This window comes from Manis pentadactyla, chromosome X, assembly GCF_030020395.1.
Source record: "Manis pentadactyla isolate mManPen7 chromosome X, mManPen7.hap1, whole genome shotgun sequence".
NCBI classification, from domain to species: Eukaryota; Metazoa; Chordata; class Mammalia; order Pholidota; family Manidae; genus Manis; species Manis pentadactyla.
The window spans coordinates 103,355,229-103,376,189 of record NC_080038.1 but is presented as its reverse complement, the minus strand read 5'-3'; the positions used below and the strand labels follow the sequence as shown (position 1 = coordinate 103,376,189).

The 20,961-nt window shown below is 49.2% G+C and overlaps 1 protein-coding gene across 3 annotated transcripts in view; it reads left to right on the top strand.

Moving 5' to 3' along the window:
• The window catches only part of TSC22D3 (TSC22 domain family member 3), a 58,504-nt gene that overhangs the window by 33,550 nt on the left and 3,993 nt on the right, over positions 1-20,961 (top strand). The gene's annotated exons all lie outside the window — the stretch shown is intronic.

Below are 20,961 nucleotides of genomic sequence, written 5' to 3'. Positions count from 1 at the left end.
TTTCTCTGGACGCTGGCTTCCCTCATTTGGGATCTTTGTCTCATCTGTCCACCCCACCCTGTGCTCTAACACACCTGCCCTTGCCACATCTTCCCCATTGTGTTGTCAACTCTGAATGTATCTGAAAGGACCAGGGCAGAACTTGAAAGAACCATTTCCGTCACAGTCAGTTGATGGCCATCTCCCCGAGGATGTGTGTGACTGTGTGTGTGTGTATGGGGGGCGGGTAGAGCCTGCAGCTTTGGATTACCAGTTTGTCTACATGTTTAAACCCTGTGGAATCAAGATTACTCATTCCTAGTCCAAATACTGATGGTTCGACTTTCCATCGCAGCGGCCTCTGAGAGCCGGACAGAGAGAAGGATGCTGATGTGGGCATGTACATGATTTGTGATCTAGGTCCACACGAATGGGGGTTTGTGGGGCTTGCCCCCTCCAGTTCCCTCACAGGGGCACTTCCGCTGGTTGGCACCAGCAGCATGTCAGCTGCAGGGAGCAAATGGTATGAGGGAAGAGAGTCCAGGTCTTCTTTGGCTACTGCTGATTCCTTATTTCCTCTCCTTTCTCAGTTTGGGAGCATTTGTTACTGTCTGAAGGGCCAGGCAGTGCCAAGACCACAATAAACAGCTTGTCCAGTACACACAAGCTCTTTGGACCCTGAAATGTCAGCTGGCCAACTGGCTCACAGCTAGACCCCGCTGCGTGCCGTTTGCATCCGGCCCTGACAATGCCGCTCAGCACTTGTGGAACCATGTGTCTTAGCAACAAGCCTGGGAGTGGGGACCCCACAGTGGCCTGGCCCTAGCTCTGGGATGCCAAGTTTAGGGTCCACACTTAGGGCCCCTAGTTTGAAAAGAAAAGGGTGCTATAAGGACCCAGCTCTGCAGATCTCAGACTAGCAAAATGGCCTGCCTTCCCTCTCTCCTACCCAGGCATGGCCCCGTGGGGAGCAGATGACCAGACTCCCTATGCCCCATATGGCTGAACTGCTGAGGGGTGTCAGGCAGAAACATCTAGCCCAGTGAATGCTAGTAGGGTGCATGGCATCCATCTCTAGAGGTTGCAGACAGAGCACAAAGGGCAAGAAAGAGAGAGAGAGGCAGCAGGGTCTGCCTGGCAAGAGTGCCAGGCCAGGATCCAGGAAACCTGGGCTTTGCTCCCAGCCCCTGCTACCAACTCCCTTGGCATCCTTGAGCAAGATCACCCAGAGGGCAGTGCTGGGGGAGCAGGCACAGAGCCAAGATCTTGCCTAGGAGAAGATGAGCTATGAAATCTAGTTCATGCATTCAGGAGATGAGAGTGGGATGTTTAACCAGGAAAACTCAACTGAAGAGCTACCTGTTTGCTTTTTAAATGCCTTGGCTACATCTCCACCAGCAGAGGAACCAAGCACAGTGCCCAGGGAACAAATCAGAAAAGAGAGAAATGCTTCCGCCAAAATGTCCTGTCCTTTGCCTTGCTTGGGAGGCCAATGGGCAAGGATCCTTACTGCAAGGACTGAGGGCAGAGGGCACAGTTGTCCCTTAGCAGTGGCAGGCCCCACAATTGTCCTCACATCCTCCTCTTGTGACCACCCTGGGCAACTTCTCTGGGATGTGATGTTTGCCCCTGGTCCTAGGAGTTTATATGGAAGAGGCATCTCCTGACTCACCACCCTAGGCACCTATACTTCAATACCCCAGTGTCCAGAGACCCATATCATCACACACACTTACTCTCAGGACCTGCCTTCATATCTCATCCCTGAGTTTCCTCTGCCCACTGGCAACAAGTCTATTTCGTCTAGCCCTACATAGTCAGTGGGGAGCACAAGAGGTACAATAGTCTTCAATCAGACAAAATACAGTTGACAGAAGCTACCAGTGTCTGACACGAGTAGGTGCTAAATATATATTTGTCAAATGAATCCAGGCTGGAATAAATTCACAATACCTTCATATAAAGGACTGCATCTAATGATAGAAATTGCAGGCTTTGTGGTAGGACCAGTTTAGGGGCCGGAGGAATAAGCCTGTTTGTGACCATGTAAGTAACAGCATGGGTGCAGCCACCCTCTGTGTGCACGGAGGGAAGGTAGGATACACCCACTGGGGTGGGGGAAGGATGTCTGGGAAACAGGCCAACATCCACTCCAGTCTGACACTTCCCAGCACAGGAAGGCCCCATGGTGTTGTCTAATTGGCTTTCTAGCTGCTCTCTTCCTTAGTGAAGGCCCAGTACAGCAAAGCTGGGGTAGGGCTGAGCTTCCAGAATCTCTACTCCCAACTAGGTGCCAGTTGCCAGACAGAGCCTTAGATCTGATAAGCGTCACATGAGGGTGCCAGGAGGGCCTTGTTGGGGTCCCACAAGTCACTCATGCTTCAATGTGCTCCCTCTCCCCTATTGGTTCGGGGGCTCTGTGGGCTGGGGGCTGACCTTTGCAGCATCGCTTGCCAGATTACTGTGTTGTCTGTGTCTTCACAGAAGGGTGGGTGAGAAAGAGTGGCCAGAAGAAAAAAACAAACAGAGGAAAGGTCTCTGGGCCTGTTGACGTTATAAGTGTTATTGATTTTATAAGATTTTTCCATTGGGAGGACAGTGAACTGACCTCGTTTTGCATCTGGCTCTGACTTTGACGCCACTGTCTAGGCCATGAACTGAGAATCCGAGAGGCTATGTCTTTATCTCAACACATACTTGATAGTCACCACTCTCAGCAAGGCCATGCTGGGGCCTCCCAGGGTGGGAGGTGGGAGGATGTGGGTGGCTACAGGCCTCTTGGCTCCTTCCACCTTTCCCCAAGGACGGTGTATGACCCTGAGCTCAAGCACTCTCAGATCTTACTGGACCTGGACGGCAAGGGAGAGGGGATTTTCAAGCAAGAAGGACCTTAGACATGAAGCTCAGTCAGGAAGAGGGTGGTTGAAAGAGCACTGAACTAGGAGTTGACAACTGGCTTGCATCCCAGCTGGGCCACTAATTAGCTGTTTGATTTGAAGCAAATGACTTCCCTTATCCTGGTCTCAGTTTTCTCATCTGTTAAATGATAGGTAGAACTAAATGATCCCTGAGGTCCCTTCCAGCTCTAAAATCCAGCATGTTTGTGAAAAATACAGGAGTTAGGAAGGAGGAGAATATAAAGAAGAAAGGAAGGAGCAAGAATGGAACTTTCTAATACAGTACAGAAGGTGATGGTGGCTGCTGGGCTAAGGCCTTACCTAAAGGGCAAGGGCACAGAGTAAAGAAACAGCAGCTCCAGAACCAAACAGACCTGGATGGACTATTGGATCTGCTCCTGCCTGGTTGTGAAACCCTAGGCAAGTCATTTGCTCTATCCAAATTTCAGATTCCTCAGCCATAAAAGGAAGGAATTGAACTAGTTGATCCTCAAGGTTCCTGCCATCTCTCTGAATATGTGGAAAATCTAACACAACTAAAAGGCCAGCAGATGCCAAGTAGGCCAAAGGGGAGAATTGCACGTTCAAGGAGGAAGCCAGCTGGTGTGGGTCAGACATGTTTGCCAGGAAACAAGAAGGCTGGCGTTCCCAGAGTGATAGTAGACCCAGGAGGAAGGAGAGGAAGAAGAAGGTGAAGGACAAGGCGAGGTGAGGTCATTTCACAGGAGTGATTGGAAGGGATACCAGACGAGTTCTTGATGAGAGGGGTTTGGTTGGTAAGTGCTTGTAAGGAGCCACTGCCAGGCACAGAGGTCTACGCTGAGTTCCAGACCAGATGTTGAGGGTGGCAGAGAGTGTTACAGAAGACTGACCAAAGGGTAAGCCCCGCATGGAAGGTGGGGAGTTGGAATGCTTTCAAATTGGCAGACCTCCATGGAGGAGAGCATGGTTGGGCCCATCACTAAGTATTTGATACTTGTGGATTTTATACATCACTTACCCTGCCCAAGACCAGAGATAGGTGTGGACACTGAGGCCCTGAGAGGGTATCCAACCTGCCTGGGGTCACATGGCAATTTCATGGCAAGGCCAGGAGCAAAAGTTGGTCTCTCTCCTGATTTAGAGCCTAATATTCTTGTATGAGTCCTGCCCCATCTTTTGGATGCTCTTAAACAAATCTGTGATTGGACTTGTTGGCCTCTTAGGGGAAAAAATGGAGTGAAGAAAAACCAATTCCAGGTAACAGAGGCTCTCAGGGCCTTGGGAGGCCAAACCGTGCTAGAGAGTGCCTGGTGGGCCCTTCAGCTGCATGGCCCATGCTTGGGGCAGGGGCAGTGAGCCAGGGGTGAAAAGTGTGTGTTCCAGAGGTGACGAGGTCCTCAAATCCAGCTCCAGCTGTGTGACCTTAGGCTGGTCACAACCTCCCTGAGTTTCTATTTCCTCATCTGTCATCTGTACAAAAAAGAAAATTCTTTTTCCGTAGGGTTGTTGTGAGGAATAAATGCAATAGTACACAAAATGTGCCTGGCATGGTGCCTGGCACATGATAATTCTCAGTAAGTAGTGACTGTCATTACCATTACCCTCATTACCATTTGCTGGCTTAACTAATGTCCGAGTTTGGGATCTTCCTGACCAAACTACTGCCCCCCCACCAAAGACCTGCCCCTGCACTACCCACTTCCCTCCTCCCTCACTGACAGTCCCTCTGTAGCTTCTGCAGCCAAGACTTGGACCTCTGAGACCACCTTCATCACCTCCATTATGGGACCAGCTTTTCCCAGTGGCTTCTGCAGAGAGCCTCACCTCCTCCAGACCTGCCTGCCTGCCAACACGGGGCCCCAGCAGCAGGTGGAGGGAGGAAGACAGGTGGTAGGGGCCAACAAAATGAGGCCATGTATTGCTGCCCTGTCACCAGTTCCCTGGCAGGGCCTAGCAAGGTCACCTTTTGCTTCTAATTTCCTCCTTTGGGGAGAGGAGGGTTGAAACAAAGCCCTGAGGGAGCATTTGGATGAAAGCAAGCATTTCATTTGCCCCCACACTTTGGGAGAAACCCTCCCTCCAGTATTTGCCAGACCAAGAGACATTTCAGCTTAGGGAACCGCCATCACCAAGTACAGGAGCAGAGCTATTAGATCTGTGCTGAACTGTGGTAGGTGTCAATCTCCAGCCCCTAGGAAAAGCTCAAGGGCCCCTAATTCTGGGCAAGGAAACCAGCTTTCCTCAGGTGAAAAGGCTTTTGGGCACAGCCCTTCAGAGGGAGCTGATTGCTTATGCTGGGAAACTCAGAGGGTGCCCCAAACTGCTCCCAGCCTCTTGTCCCTGAGGGAAGGGTGGGTGGCCAGAGAAACTCGTGGCAGTAGGCCAGGGAGGCCCAAAGTACATTCTAATGTGCAGATCCTAGAGATGTCAGAGCCCAGCCCATTCTTGGGGTTGAAAAGTGAAGAGGAAGATCAGGTGGGCAGGGCCTGGCAAATCTAGAGGTGGAGCAGGCAGTTGCCTATCTGGCATGATTTCAGGGGCCCCAGATCAGAGTGCCTCCAAATCTCCCCCAACACCCATAACATGGTGTGTTTCTTGAGCACACACTGTATGTTTCAAATTGTGTGCAGCCTCTGTAGCAAATTGTCAAGTGCAGTCATTACCCCCACCAGCAGGGTCCTTCCTCTTAAAAGCTTTGTTGAGGAATGGGCTGAGGTCTGGGCTGGGAGAGTGGGGCCATTGGGCACACTGATGGCCCTGGGCAGCCAGAGAGGGAGAGAGCATGGCAAGAGGCACTTGGATGGTAAAGGAAGGCCTAGGGGAGACAGGATGGGTGGTGAGGGGGATAGAAACCTCAGGGTGGGAGATGTTCTTAAAGTGAGGCAGAGGTGCATAGAAGACCAAATCTGGCTAAGGGCCAAGCCCTGGAGAAGAACAGAGGATGGGAGAGAGGAAAGGAACAGGCTGAAGGCACACTGGCACTTTTTGTACAGAGGGCTCATGTAACCTGAGTGAGTCCTTCAACCATAGCACTGGAAAGGCACAATAATCCCTGATATTTGTCCAGGACTTTGCTTTCTCTCTTGCTCTCTCTCTCTCTCTCTCTCTCTCTCTCACACATACACACACACACACACACACACACAGAGTCACCTTTAATTTTCCTAACAACCCTGTCAAGGTGGGTAGGGCATGGAGTAATTACTCCCATTTGACAGATGAAGAACTAAGATTCAGAGTGATTAAATGACTTGTTCAGGGTCACACAGACAGTTTAAATGGCAGAGACGGACCAGAGCTTTGATCTTCTGACTCTCAGGGTAGCAAAGGCCAGAAGTGGTCTAATGAGCATCCAGAGTAGGGAGGTAACCACCTCCATAGCGTTATCTCAGGAATTCTGGGAAGGACCCCAGCCTCATAAATCTCTTTCCCTCTGCTCACCAATACCTGACATTTCACTCTTAAAGATTCACTCTTTTGTATTAAAACTGTGGCCCCTGTTAAAATGTGAAAGGGTCCTGGAGGAAACTAGGGGGCATGGGAGAGTACCTCAGCGCCTCAGAGGAAGGCCTGGGAGGGTTCCTAGGAGAGGGCCCTGGCCTGAGAGTGGGGTCAGGGAGGGGAGGAGGGTGGTAAGAGGGGAGGAGAGGGGAGGCAACACTGGCAAACCTGTCTTTTGCGTAAGAAGGGGAGGAGTTGCATCAGAGTGTGAATGTGGGTGAGAGGGAGGAGGGGGGCAAGTCTGCCCAGAAGCAGGCCTGGAGAGCTCTACTGGGTGACTGCACAGAGTCCTTGGAGGGAGGTTGGAGGGGACTTCCATGTAGCAGTTGGGGAGGGAGAGAGGGAGGGCAGCTGGGGCATCTGGATAAGGAAGCAGGTTGGCCTAAGAAGCTGGAATTGTGGAGAGGGGGGGAGCTATTCAGGGAGCTGGCCTGGAGCCAGGGGCCAGTCCCAAGGGGGTGAACAGAGGCTTGAGAGCTCTGGGCCCCTTTCCAGCTCCTGACCTTGAGTCACCATGCAACTCGGCGCTTTTCCTACCTCAGCCCAGAGACCCACCAGGTCTCTTATCTTGGCTTCCCGTTTTTATAGAAAACTGTGTAAAAGTTGCTCTTCTGACTCCTCCTGATGGACCCTGCCCTTCCTCTAGCCCTTGCCACCCCTCCATCCAGCATCCTGCAAGCCTCCTCTTGGAAGATCTTGCCTGCTGCCTGCCTTGGGTCCCAGACGCTGCTCCTGCACCAAATGGGCCTGCAGCCTTCACCCAGCCTTTGTCCTGGGCCTCTCCACTCAGAGGCACAGTTGTAAATAGCTGCATCTGAGGAGATCAAGGCTGGTACTGTTAGAACCAGCAGCAACCTTAGAACTCACTTTTGCCATTCATTCACTCAATGATTCCATTTGTTGAGCTCTTAATATGTATCAGACATTGTTATAGGCCCTTGGTAGATAACTTCATGGAGCTCCCAGACCAAATAGGACTAGCATTCATCAAATAGGCACCCAAATAAATGTAAATTTGCAGCCCTGGCCCTCTCATTTTATATTTAGGGGAAACTGGGGCCCAGAATGGTTACAGAACCTTTCCAAGGTTGTTTTGGTAGCCAGGGGCCAACCCAGGCCAGAACCCAGACCTCCTGACCACTATTCCAGTGCTCTTTCCACCATGTTCTGGAAAGAATAAAGCAGGAGTGGAGTGTAAGGACTTAGTATTTAGAGTAGTATGTAGAGCTAGACTTACCTGTAGTCAGAGTAGCACGTGGCCTACTTGGCAGTATTTGAAGACCACTGATAAGCAATATCCCCCTCCCACTGCTGCCACCCCCCTCAGCTTGTTCCCTCCCCACCCCATCCCCACTAATGCCTAAAATGATACTAATGACTGAAATCTGTGGGTTTAAAGCCCCTGTGATCTGAGTGAGGAACACTTGTTAAGCCATTACCTGCCATTTACACAAACACACACATTTCTCTGGTCTTTTAGGATTGGCCCAAAGACCAGGAGACTGAGAGTTCCCCAAGGGGACATTTCTGGGGGGAGCTGAAGATAGTGAGGGGCCCCATGAAACTCCAGACAGCAGGAGGGCACAGGTCACCTGAGGGGACAGGCAGGAGGAAGGTCCCTGAAAAGGAAGCAGGAAGGTTCTGAAGACAGACTCCTACTTCACCATTTAGCCTGGGGGCCAGCCCTGCACCAACACTGTGATTGGTGATATTTTGTTTCAAAATACATGTTTACATGTGGTTTTTCCTTATGCTGGATTATACTGACTCTTTTGTCCCTTCCCAAGCCTGGTGTCTGAGTGGTTTGTACTTAATTGCAATTACTGAGGGGCCTTCCCTGAATCTAGTCAAGCAGTTGCCCTTAAACAGTCCCCCAGTCCCTGAATTGAAATGCAGCTCCATCCCATCGTGGCATGCTAGAGGGGCTTCCCTCTTTCAGGGAGTTGTGATAGCAATCCTTTGGTCAATGGAAAGAACCAGCCCCCACCCAAGTGCTTCCCCACCCTAATAAGGACCTGTTTCCAACTGGCCTGCAACTGTGATGAAGGGGGTTCAGTGAGAAGGGACATTTGTGCCTAGAATGCAGCCCTGCCTGGAAATCTCCTCAAAACAAAGTGAAATGCCCATCTAGAGACAACTCAGAGCTTTAGAATCACATACCAGGGATTCACATCTGGCCTGTGCCCCTTGCTAGCTGAGTGACCCTAGGCAAGTCACTTAACCCCTCTGAGCCTCAGTTTCTTCATCCTAAAAAATGGGCCTAATAATAACATGATACGCAGTTCCTACTGTATCCACTGTTGGCAAGGTTCAAAAGGCTAATGTATATGATGCTCTTGGCACAGTGCCCACTAAGTAATCAATACATGGGAGCTACTGGTATTATTTGGACCAGATGTGGCTTTGAAATCTCCCAGTGATAGGTCAAGACCTAACAGTTGTCCATCCCTTACCTCTTGTTGAATCAAGGTTTTTATATGGCAAGTTTGCTTAAAGCAAAAAGGCCCACCTGCAGGGCCTTCCCTGCGCTGGTGATTCACGGGTGAGATGAGTTCCACCCACCTATTTTAAGTTGGTCTACATTTTCTTTCCCCTGACATGGCTGTGTTTACACAGGGGAAGACAGTCTCAGTCAAAACAAGATGAAAATACACTGCTGGCTGGGAGCCCTAGGCTAACTGGTTTCAGGTCCTCTCCCAGCTGTCAGCGCCTCACAACAGGGCCACAGGGGTGGCAGCCCTGCTCCTCCGTCCCCCACCTCCCTCCATCGGCCCAGCTCTGCCTGGTATCAGGCAGTGGGCCATCTCCTGGTCAAGCTAGAATGGGGCTCAGGGGCTGAGGTTTTGCCAGAGTTTTACAAGGTCAAGAAGAGGGGTGCCGAGGGGCAAGGGCTGCCCTGGCCAGCTCTGGTGTGAGTATTGTGTCAGCTGCCAGGGCCGCCTGGTGCACAGGCAGAAAAGGCAACTGCCAACAGACAGTGGCAGGAAAAGGCCAAAGAAAGCTCCCCTAGCAACCTGCCCTACTGCCTGACACTTCTCCCGCTGGACTCATTCCTTTGGGTTAACAGGAGAGCCTTGGTGAAAAGAAACTCCCCCAGGGAGGGAGAATCAACCCATCAACCCCTTACCAGTCACAGGGGCTTCCTGGGGGTTCATTTCTCACCTATAACAACTTCTAAATGAGTAGATAGAAGATGAGGAGATTGTGTTCACCTCTCAAGATGCTTTGATGAGCAAGCAAATGAGATCCTCTGTACAGGGAACACTAAAGATAAATGTCCCCGGTAAGACTTGGGCACAGTGCTTCTCCTCCTGGCCTCTTTAGAACAGTCTGCTTGTGTTTATCCAGAAAAGCAGGAAAAAACTATCTCCTTTGTCATAAATTCTACTACTCTTAGAGCTGCCTACTCAGGCAATTTGGTTTCTTGATGAGTCCAAGAATATTTGGGTACGTTCTGCCTGGCCCCTGAAAGGCCAAGGCTACCAGTTAGCCAGGACCCATTGTGAGGCTCCACCCAGGCCTCCACCACTCTGTACTTAATCAGCCTGGGCACTTCTCCCAGAAGCACCCCCACTCTTCGAACCATACTGAGCAAGTTGTCATGTTCCTTCCCTGAGAAAAACTAAATAGTTCCCCTTCCGAGAAAGACTTTTCATTTTAAGAGGATGGATCCTCAACACTTCAAACCCAAGGGTGACATTAATGATGAGTTTCCTTTATCTTGGCAGGTATCAGAGGATTTGTAGTCAGGATGTATTTTTTTTTTGTCTGACTCCCCCCACCACCTCACCCCCTCCCCCTGTCATCATTCCAGTTATGTGGCTGTCACTTGCTCAGAATCAGGCCTGCTAGCCCGATATCCCTCTTTGATGTTGCTGCCAGCTGAGACTTGGCTGCCCTGCTCCTGGGCTTCATCACCCTCCACTGCTCCCTGTGGGTGCCCTGTTCCCAACCCTGACCCAGCCCCTCCAGCTTAAGTCCCAGCATTAGTAAAGAAACAGCAGCACACACATGGCTGAATTATCCCTTTTATTGAAGAGGTTAAGCCTTGGTTCCAGGTCATTAGTGGCCACTTACTCAATTAAATTGTGTTTGGGTTGGGTTTCCCAAGTATGTTTGATTTTCACCAGTCTGTCATGTTTTTAGTGCAGAGTTGCTCTCAGACAATGACTTTCCCCAAATTAAAGTGTTAACAGAAGGTAAGTTCATGAACTTACCTATAGTTCTTCCCCACAGAGACTGGGAGCAAAGTTGTAACACTTATTACCCAAATCTTTTATTTATTTATTAAGCATATATTTGCCACATTGAGACTGTGTGTCAGGCACTGGTCCAGACCCTGGGGGTAGGATGGTGAATAAGATAAGCTCCTGCCCTTGAAGAGCCTGTATTCTAGTGTAGGCAGCCAGTAGATGCTCACTTGAGATCTTGTGCACTGCCCACTTCCAGTCATGGTCTTATCTGGCTGTGCCTTCAGTCCTGCTTGAAAGACTAGAGGTCCTGCTGATTACTGACTGCTTGTGCTACTGGAGAGGCTCTCGAGGCCAAAACATTATGCAGCCTACAAAGCACTGCTATGGGGAAGGATTGCTAAGACCCTCAAGAAACTAAATTTAAATGCTTATTCCATTTTAACGTTAATTCCTCCAACTACCCCATCCCCATAAGCAGTATCTGTAACTTGTGAAATCAGGGAAACAAAAACTGGAACTGGAAAGAAAATTAGAAATGCTAGACTTCGAAAGAGCACTGATAGGCTGCTCAAAATGGTGAGCCATTTTGCCAGCAGGTTTGGGAACTGGGACCCTTACTCATCATGGAGCCTATCACATTCATGTGGCCCTTCTTACTCTCCAAAGAAGTCAGTATGTCCATCAAGTCTGGAAACATAGGCAAATACATATATGTTTGTATAGTTGTCAAGGACATCATCAGTCTGTAAAAAAAAAAGTACAGTGATATTATCTGTTTCCAGACTTTTCCAGGTGTCCATGAACACATACACCTAGCGTGGTGCATACATAGGGGAGGGAAGTATCATTCCCATTTCATGAATGAGGAGCTGTCAGCACAGGGGGTTTAGAAGCCTTCTAAGCAGTCTCCCAACTGGCTGGTGGCCAAGGTAGAAAAAGAATTCAAGCCCCCTGACATATTTTCTTCCCATATAACCATGTTCATTTAGAATGGGTGCTAGAGCTGCATTTCCCAGGGAGCACCTCCCCTGGCATATGCACTGGGCCAATCCCTTTAGATTCTTCTTATCATTACTTTCTGTTGGAGAGCTCAGGACCTGCTCTGTGGGCCAAGCACATTATTGCACAGCCTATGGCTGGAGACAAATTGCTGCCCTGTGACATGACACATGCCTCTAGATTATCTCCCAACCATGCTCAGGCTCTGGTGCCCCAAGATGTCCAAGGAGTATCTGTAAAACTCCCTTCTTCTTCTTCTTAACTGCCGACCTAGTAACTGTCTATGCTTGGCCATTCCTCAGTTTCCATATTTACTTTAGCTCTTCTGCAACTCTGTCAACAAACTCCACAGTATTATTAGTTTTAGCAAATAACAGGATGTCAGAACTGTTGACCAGGATTCATTACTTTGCTGTTAGAGTTCTATCCCAGAACATAGGGGCCAGTGTTCCTCTTATTTTTTAAGGTATATGAGCTTTGGCAAGAAGCCTTTCCCAGCTAGGCCCACCATGCTCAACTCAGTCTGTAGGCCTTTAAGGCTGCTAGTGCCACCAAAGCTCCACCCATAAAGACCAGGCCCTTCTATCTTTGCTTGGTGGTACAAAGACATCTGTGAATAGATTTTTCAAAAATTCAGTGCAGATACTTTGAATTATCTATGTTTGTGCTTTACCCTTACAGTCTTGCTGTATTGGGTAAAGCAGCTTCAGACTTAACATTCATGTTGTCGAGAACGGTGGGGGATGGGGGTGGTATTTCAGGCTGGCACTATGAATTTCCAGGCTTTTGACCCAAAGATCTTTCTCTTCCACCCCACCCCCAGCACTGCTTGTCTCAAGCAGCAAGGGAGGAGGTTAAAAGGGTCACGCTGTTGCTGACAGGCAACCAGGAAGTCCAGGCCTTGGGGGAAACATAGCCTTTGTTTATTTAAGCCCCAAACCTAGCAAGCAGTGTAAATTAGACATAAAAATCAAATAAAATACCAAAACACAGGCCGGATGTGGACCACAGAGAGCAGCGAATTCCCCTTCTGCTCTGCCTTCCTTGGGAGTTGGGAGGCGTTGAGCAGGGGGCAGCCTCCTTGCCAGGGAGACACTCACAAGCAATGGGATGGGGCGAGGATGGTAGGTGCAGGGGATCCAAGGCTTGGATCACAGTGGGGATGAGTGTGTTTGCAGCCAGCAGGCTCCTGAGGGGAGAATGAGCCACATACCTACAGCTGACCTCTGACTGGACCCATGTTTGACCGAGCAGTGACAGCCACAGAGCTGGAGGGGAGCTGGCCTTTGTCGAAGGGAGGCAGGGCTGGTTAATTGACCAAACTGTGCTGTTGAAGAAAAATCAGCTCCTCCTTGTTTTCTCCATCTCCCCGGGTTCATCTCCCTTTCCACCCTGTGATGCCCGCCCCTCATGTCCCTAACCTCCTAGCTAGCAGCTGTGAAGTGTCTTAGAAGCTTCCTCAGAACAGGCAAAATTTGCCAAAGGTTGATTTATAAATCAAAGCAGGATCAGGTTATCCTTTTAATAGCAGCTCTCATCACATTCTGTTCAAGTTTTCAGGAGTGAGAGGAAAAGAGGTAGCTGAACAGACATTAGACCTGGAATATGTTGAATCCTAACCCTAATCTCAACCCTAACCCTAATGGCCTGTCATGCAAGTGGACCTTGGTGACCCTGCCACTATGGGGCATCTCCAGGTAGACCCTGCCTTGGCTCTCACCTTTAGGTCAGTGGTTCCCTGAAGCACTTCCACAGTCAGGCCAGAAGACCTATATCCAAATCACCTGATAAAAATGCCCTTCACAAGTCCAGACCAAATACTAGATTTTCTAGAGCTGGAGTCCAGGGAGTCCATAGTCTTCATAAGCTCCCCTGGGTGATTCTAATGTTCTTAGACCCATTTCTTTCCCTCCATAGCCCACCATCAAGGTTTACCTGCTGTGTGTCCAGTTGTCCTCCTATGCTGATCGGCCCCCGACTACTGAGTTGAAAGTAATACGAAAATTTAGTTCAAACTTAAGTATTTGTAACAGAAAGTGGCAGAATGTGACACTTTCCCAGGGCTTTTTGCATTGGAAAAATGTTTTCCTAATTCCTCAAAGTGTTCAGAACTCCAGGAACCATCATTAGAACCCAAGAGTGTGACTTGGATAGTGGTGTTTGTAGGCACTATAGTAGTCAGGTCAGACAAACAGCTTGGACTGAGAGGAACTCTTTCTCAGTGCCCTTCAGATCACACTTCTCAGGTAGCCAGTCACATACAGCATCTCTGCTGGGACTGGCTCCAGCTAGAACCGTCCTCACAAGGAGCCAGTGGGAATCAGTCCTTAGGTGTTCATATGATTGTACACAAATGGTGCTTGTTTTGATTTCACTCTCATTTTATCATGTGACTGACATCTTTGAAGACTGTGGACCTGGCATTGCCAGGGCTTCCTGTTCCTGGTGTACAGTGTGAGGCTTCAAACTGGATCTCCCTGTACCCACTGGACTGCTGCTCCAAGATTCCCCTAAGACCCTGTCACCTCTAGGCCCTGCACAGCACACAACCAGCTCTGGACGTCAGAGAGAGCAGAGGCCATGGGTTTTGACACTTCAGCTTGATCTTGCCATCTTGCCATATCCTGTTGCTTTACTACCCCTTTGGGGTCAGGAGGAAGCTGGCAACAGCAAGAGAGGAGAGAGAGGGAGGAAGGAGAGAGAGAGGTAGGGAGAGAGAATGTGAGTGAGCCCTTCTCCTTCCTATCTCTGTGAATTAGACTTGGTGAAAGGCTGAGAGAGTGTTTGTATCAATGTGTGTGCACTTCTGTGGTTCTCTCTTTCTGATAAGGTGTGTGTATTCCTAGGTAGCAATTGTCAAACCAGACAGGAGGCCTTCCTTAACCCCTCCCAGCCCTCCTTGGAGCCCCTTGGCACTGTTCCAATGGCGAGGGGCCGCCCAGGGAAGAGCTTACCTTATTTCTCCCCTTTCTGTCTGTTGTTGGAATAGTGTGTTGTCCCCTGCCCCCTCCTGCCACTTAACCCACCCCAGCTGGGCTGCCTTCTTTCCATCCGGGAAGCCTGAGGTGGGGCAGGGGGTGGCTGGAGAGCCCCTCTTCATGACTCACAGTTCCAGCACAGAAGATCAAGGAGCTCTTTCAAGTGAGTGTGTGGTGAATAGCTCGACTGTGAGGCAAGCGAGGGCCTCGAGCATACAATGTGAAAGCCCTGGGAGGCTCATAATGCTCCGAGGAGCATTATGGCCCAGGAGCCTGAGTGCCTGAAGAGGCTGGCATTATTACTGTTGTTTTCTTCCCCAGGGAAACCGTACCACTCCATAGGTCACCCATTCTTTAGCAGGGCCCACAATGGAGCCAGGTGCTGCACCTCACAACCCCTGCCTGCTCCATGGGTCCCTTGTCTGCTGGCTCTGCATCTCCAACAAGGTCCTCCTGGTTTTTGTCTTCCAAGCATCATCAGTAGCCCCAAGACTTTCACATACCATTCAAAGTAACCCAGGCAACTGCCAGGAAAAATGGCTTGGAATTTCAGCTCTTGGGACTGATCCACAGAGCAGAAAGGATGAGGACAGGCCCTACCAGTGTCTTCCGGGTTCAGATAAGCTGGCAGAGGGCTTGTGCAGACAAACATGGAGAGTGGCCACATTCTTGCTGCTTGCTGCTTTATTTCCCAGATGCTGGGAAGGCTACAGTGGGCCAGGATTCCCAGAGGGTGTGCCACAGTCAGGGGGCTGTTTGCCTGGCTAGAGATGCTTGCCATTATGGGAGGGTGAAATGGAACAAGGGTAAGACAGAGGGGCTGGCCAAAGATAGAAGGTCAAGAGGTCAGCAGGTAGAGTTGACCCCCATGCTAAGCATAGACCCTCTTCTTAGTAGGAAGGTTTTGGCAACTCAGTAGACCTGTGCTTTGTTCCCTTGTTTTACAAACCTGGTGGGTAAGGAAAGGAAACAGAGTGAGGTACCCTGGCACTGTCAGTCACAATGTCAGAAGCATTAGGTCCCATAGAAACTCCAGGTTGCATGGCTGTTGTGTTATCCCATCTAGATGGGCACAGACAAAATGCTAAGGAATGAAGTAATGCCCAGAAATAGCAGTGGTATGTCCCTCCCAAACCCCAGACTACTCTCCCAAGAGCTCCTAAGCCCTAAGCTTTTTCCTTAAGCAAACATTTCACTGAGGTCTAACCAGTAGGGAGACTTCTGAACTTGCCACAGGCCTAGGATATTCTGTAAGGAAGCACAATTTTTGACTTGTACTACCAGTTTGTTTATTTGTTTTTAATTTCCCTGAAATGTGCCTTGCACTTTGAATAGGCATTCAATCAACTTTCAATTGAATTGAGTTGAGTTGAGTTGAATTGAGTTGAGTGATAATGACAACCAGTGTGGAGAGGTGGGGAGAGAGAGGTGATTCCAATTACCGAGATTAATTGTACCGTCTTTCAGGAATACCTATTTCATTACTTGTATCTGGGTAATGGGGAGGGCAGAAAATGAGAAGAGGGCTTGGAAAAATTATGGGGGTGAATTTTTCCAGCTGCAAGGCATAAGGGGAAGGGAGACAGGCATAAATATTGTCACAAGGTTTGTGAAATTTAAGATCCACTGAGCTCAGCTGCATTCCTGGGTAACAAAGCCAATACTTCCAGTCTTGCTGAGATGCCAGGACAAACTGCCTTCACCCCCCACCACCCCACAGTAGTTAGCCACCAAATTTTGGGGATGAAGGTGACTTGATGAGCACTTTTTGATTTCTCTGGATAAGGGTGAGTGGGGTAGAATGCCTCGTCAAAATGGGGTTCAGTTCTGCCTGCCGTCTCTAGTGTCACTCAGAGATTGTGAAGTTCACACAGGACCCTGTCTGGGAGGGAGCTGAAAGGCACAATTCATTGCCTCTGCTGTCGTTCAGTGCCAGGGTTTGGCCCAAATCAGTTGCTAGCACTGTTTTTTCAGGAGTGTACATCTTCACCAGGATTCTGCTTGGACTCTTGCATCTGCGTCTGTCCCCCTCTGCCCCCCAAAAGTGAGGGTTCTGGGCCTTGGCCATGCAGGGCAAGTCACATGACCCACAGAGGGCAAGGCGCTTTCTCTGTCACTGTCTTTCCTTCTTGCTCCCCTCCATCTGGACACTGGGGATTTTCCATGAAGCCAAAGTAACCATGTAAGCGGCAGTGGCCTTCCTGTCTATAGTCTTCCACACTGGAGTGGAACCCCAGGGGAAGAAAGAAGATAAGAGAGAAGCAAGGACAAATTAAACAATGGCATTTCAGCCTCCTTATTCCCCCAGCCTCTTCAAAAAAAGGGACAAGTAAGTAATTAGAAATAGAGCTTCAGCAGGAAGGGGGCCGCGGTGGAGGAGTGAGGGAGAGGGCTGTTTTTCAGTCGTCCCATTAACTGTGCTAACGCTCCAGTGCTCAATATCCTTTTTGATTTCCTTTCCCAGCTCCTAACCCAATGTTTGCTTTGTGGCTTGTCCCGCACCTCTCGAATCGTGTCTTTTTCCGCTTCTCCTGACACAAGACCCTGTGTTTTGCTGGCAACATTGCCGAATCTTGGGGTGGAACATTCCCTGCAGAAAATAAGGAAGACTTGCCTATAAATAGTTTCCTTTGGGCTGTGTGGTATACAATGCTTCAAGTGTGACAGAAGGGGAAGTGAGATGTTCCGCCGCATGGCCCCCCCGCAGCCTACCGCACCACCCTGAGTCGGCTCCCCACCCCTCCTCAGTGTGCTGGGGTCCTGCCCACGCATTCTGCCGCCCAGACTGCCCAGTCTCCGGCCCACTGTCCCATGAGAACCCGCAGGCGGAAGGGCTCTTGTCCTAGAGAGTTCGGCTTTCAAAGTGGAACAGACTAGTGGGAATTCTCAGACATTTTCTCCAGCTGAAAGGGAACAAATGGACTTCCAGGGCCTCCTGAAATGGAAGGAGTTGGCTCCATCTTCATTATGCCATCCTCCATCTAGAAGGTCGCCCCTGAGAGGGGGTTCAGCTGCATCTCTTTAATTGCAGAACCCCACGGCCATAGGGCTAGAACCAAGAGCCCGCAAAGGACCTGGCTCATCAGCTGGGTGCCATTGTTGTGCTGGCTCTCCGTCCAGCCTATGTTGCAAGTCAAAGGATGGAAGAAAGGGAGTTCAGATACATCCACACAAGATTGCTGGGTTGTTTAATCCCCAGGCCACTGTTTCCTGCCTGGGGCCCACCTCCAAAGGTCACAAGGACACTGAGAGCCTCATGGATCACCACTTTACTCAGGATTCTAAGTTAGGTCAGATCACAGAGACCGTGTAAAGCACAAGATTCCACTCACTGCAGAGTCTGGTGCAGCTGTTCTGGGCAGAGGAATTTTCTGGTGCACTGAGGGTTAAGCAAACCGTGTGGGTTCTTTCTACTTCCCTCCTATCCCCCTCCTACCTGCCCTTAGAAAATCTTTATGCTGGGACATTTCTGTCCATTGTCTTGTAAAGATCCTGGGATCCAGCCACTGTTTGCTAACAGAGGATCCTAAGGCCCCAGGGTGATCACTTCTCACTGGGCAGGCAGCTGGCAAACTACAAGTGTAGAGGGGATGAGAGATTACCTGAGCGTGGGCTGAACTGGGGGCATCATTTTGAAGTTGTTTTTCTAAACTAAATGCTGATAGGAGCTTGTTTTCTTACTGTTTGCTTCATGTTCCTAAAAGCTGAGCACAGCAGGAATAGGGGAAAAAAAAGAACTCATCAAAGGTGCCTGTTAATGGGGCCTAAGAATTGGAGGTTTGACCAGACTGTGATTATGACTCCATGACTCCGTACCTTTTTTGGGATATGGTGTACCCCAGGACTGTGTTTTCCATTCTGGGAGCTCCCTGGTTGGGTTACTATTTCCTATTTCCTAGACAGAGAATGCTTTCTTTGGGGATGGCGTGGCTGCCTTTTGGAATGATGTGGGTGAGCACAGCCCTCATATAAAGCTCTTTTGGGCACTTTGAAAATTCTGCTGCTGCCCCAATGCTGTTCTCCCCTGCCATGTGTCAGAAATGCCTGCTGAGCTCACAGAGCTCAAAGTCTGACTCTGGGGGCACATCTCCTGCCCCTCTCTCTTTCTTCCTCCTCACTACTTTCCTGGCACCTCAAACCCATCTCCCAGCTGCCTTGACTCACTCATTCAACAAACCTACTCCCTGTCCCACTAGTAAATGTAATAGGAACAAACTTGACCTCTAGGTCAGGAAAGACCTGGGCTGGAGTCCCAGTTCTGCAATTTATCAGCTGTGCCACCTTGAGCAAGGTAGCATCTGAGACCCTCAGTTTCTTCTTCTGTGAAGTGATGGTGACAGTTTCTCTACTGCAGGGTTTGTGGTACAACCAGCACAGGGTCTGGCCTATAGTAGATGCTTAACTGTCGGTGGGTCTCAAACTCAGATTATTTTTCATTGAAGTATAATGTACAATTCAAATGCAGCCTTGCTAGCAAACTTAAACTTTTCCTTTCCTTCCCCAAACTACCTGGATTTCTCTGCCTCTGTTTCCATATGAGGAAGTCCCTGTTGAAGGAACCATTTTTTTTCTTCTGTGCTATGCCGTTTGCCTGCTTATGTTTTTTTTCCTGCCCACCCAGCTTTTTTATCTTTTTTTCATCATCTCCCTTGGAATCTTGGGGTGGGTAGCAATAGTTACTTTAGGAAAAATTAACAAGCCAATGAAGGGTCAACTCAGAGACTCTTCCTGGACCTACAAAGTTCTGTGTGGCACAGAGGGCAGATCAATATATCATGGAATTCCAGTATCAATTAAGCTTCTGGTTTAAGGAAGTGTTTTTTTTTCTTGGCTAATATTCTTGATGACCTAAAAATGTAGTCTGCACTTTGTTCTGTCTACTGCACATGGGTTAGTGCAAACACCATGCACAGGGAGTTTGTGAGCTAAAGGTAACATTATCTCCCACCTAAACTGGAGTGAAGAAAAACACCATCCTAAGATAAGGCAGTAGGTATGCTTGCATAGTTCTACTTGTCAGCCCTTTACGAATAGAATGAGAATGGCCCATGTGCATGTGTTAACCACTGGTAGGATCCAATAGGAGTCTCATGTCACAATGAAAAAGGTTGTCTGTTCAGTGGCGTAACTGCACTGGCAGCCTGGAGAAAACCAAGGCCTCAAACTGGGCTTAACTGGGCCTTGGCCAGGGTATCAGTGCCAGGCACCTGGTTAGAAGAAATATCCCAAGGCAAATAATAATTACCTTCTTTGCTGATAAGAGGCCCCAGTACTTTTCCAACAGCATGATTGCATTCGGGTATTTCTTTGGACCACAGCCTGAATCACAAACTGATTCATGGGTACTGGCCCTAACTTCACCAAACTATTGTGTATGTGGAACCCAATGTTCTCCTCCTGGCCCTGAGTTGGTGTAAATAATACTGCCAGTTGCATCACCTGTCCCTTGTTCTGTCTAGCTTATTCCTTCTGGATGCAATTATGCTTCTGTCCACCAGGTGGCGTCGCTTAGAAACAGCTGGAGGAAAGGTCCTCAACCCTCCCATGCCCCCCTCCTTTTTTTAAGCTTAAGGCTGAAAAGAATGAAAATATATTTTGATGGAAAGATATGTAATTCTTAGCAGGCAACAAACACCTTATTGTCATTGTGACTTGGAATCTGTTTGTTCCTGAAGTACCTTCTAACCTTAAGTAAGGTTGGACCCACCACCCTGCAGGTGTTTTCCTGGGATGGTTTATATTTAGCCTTGGTTTATAGTTCTGTTGTCATTTGCTCTTTATAGGAAAGTAACAAAATCTTGTTTTTCAAAATAGGGACACAAGATCCTGGATAATGGTGAATGTATTTTCTTTGCAGAGTAGGGTGTGGAGACCAAAGAGAAAAAGGCTGATATCTTGTATTTACTTTCATGCCCACTCCCCTACTGTCTCCTCCCCACCTTATCTGTTACCCACCTGACCCCCAGCTGCTCCCCTGTATTATGTTCCACTACTCATCTGAGTTTCTGGACACTCTCCTCAATACATGCATATTGGCATGCACAGATTAGCTCAGATCTGTGTCCCATGCGTGCCATAGATCTGTGCATGAGTCAGGACACAGGTACACCCAAAGGATGAGGCGAGTAGATAGGTGCTGGGGTTGGGGGCAGGCTGGCAGGCCAGCTGGCTGGGTGAGGGGACATGCAAATGACAAAGTATGTGTTCAGAAGGGAGGCTTAGGAGGCTGGTGGTGGGAAGAGGCAGGGCTCCCAATGGTGCAGGTGGGGGTCCAGAGTGTGTAGTGTGTGCTTGCATTGCAAAGCCGTGGGGGCTTGCTGGCTGGCACCTCAAGAAGAGCTTTGAAAACCAGCACTGCTCTCTACTGAATGCTTTCTACCTCCTGTTACGACATTTGTGCTTCTGATTTCTCTAAGAAATCAGCTCCAGTTT